The sequence below is a fragment of the Callorhinus ursinus genome, unplaced genomic scaffold, assembly GCF_003265705.2.
Source record: "Callorhinus ursinus isolate GAN/ISIS: 27379988/994484 unplaced genomic scaffold, GSC_fseal_2.0 scaffold18, whole genome shotgun sequence".
Taxonomy (NCBI): Eukaryota; Metazoa; Chordata; class Mammalia; order Carnivora; family Otariidae; genus Callorhinus; species Callorhinus ursinus.
Genome location: NW_027397080.1, coordinates 7,493,976 through 7,495,008, shown reverse-complemented (window position 1 = coordinate 7,495,008; position 1,033 = coordinate 7,493,976). Strand labels below are relative to the sequence as shown.

The window sequence follows — 1,033 nt, the reverse complement described above, 5'->3', positions numbered from 1 at the left end:
TAGAGGTTCAATGACGGCAATAATGGCAGTGACATTGGCATAGGTGATGGCACATCCATTTCTGTCTCTTTTGGGTTATTATTTGATCTAATTTTTACCTCTGGCTTGTGTGGCCTGGGAAATGAGAATTACCTCCAGATGCAAAACCCAAAACCCAGTGAGTAGACAAGACGAAGGGCCAGCAAGCAGCTGATTCAGGTCCAGAGTTCGTTCTTCAGACTCCAGATACTGAGTCCTTTCTCAACCATGATACTACCTCTCAGGCCTGACTGTGATGAAACAGGAGATGCCTTCTTTTTTTTTTTTTTTGACTATTATAAAAGTTTATTTAACGAAAAAGTTCAATATGAAAATGCACACGACCTGATTTTTATATTGTAGTAAAACAGGTACTATGGAGGGGACATGTGGAAGCAGTTGATTTCTTCTGATGAACACACCCATTGTTTATACTCGCGCCAAGGCTTCTAACATGATGATACTATTTCCTCGTATTACCACCATTCCAACATTGTTCTGTTGCCCACTAGTTGCCATCTCCACACATTCATCTATCACAAGATTCATAAACGGATCGAACCCCCGCAATATTCCTTGGACATGTCTGCCACCATTTAATTTCAATGACAATTTCTTGTCCATAAATTTTTTCAACTCGGGAGGGTGAGCTTTGCTCATGGTGTCTACTGCGTGAGCTCAAAGATGCCTCCAAATGGAATTCCCAGGAGATGCCTTCTGAAGTGTCCAGTGTGGGTAATTTGTGGGATGGAGAGAGTGCAGTAGCATCCTTTACAAACAGTCCTCTTAGCTCTCCTCTTTCTCCTTTTCATCTTTTTCTTCCTCCTTCCTTTCTTTTTGGTTAAAAAATCTTTTTTTTTTTTTTGAAATAAGATGAGCACAGGTAAGACTTTTTGAAATGATGAGAGAGTACAAAGAAACTGGGCTGAGCACAGCCTAGCCTGACTTGTGGGCCAGCGAGGACCCATATTAAAACTGAAAGCTCAGACTTTGGGAAATGTATTAATGTTAGATT

The 1,033-nt window shown here is 40.8% G+C and overlaps 1 pseudogene; it reads right to left on the bottom strand.

The window, feature by feature from the left end:
* Positions 1-317: 317 nt before the first annotated feature.
* Positions 318-696, bottom strand: LOC112812141 (small nuclear ribonucleoprotein G pseudogene; annotated as a pseudogene).
* Positions 697-1,033: the final 337 nt, after the last annotated feature.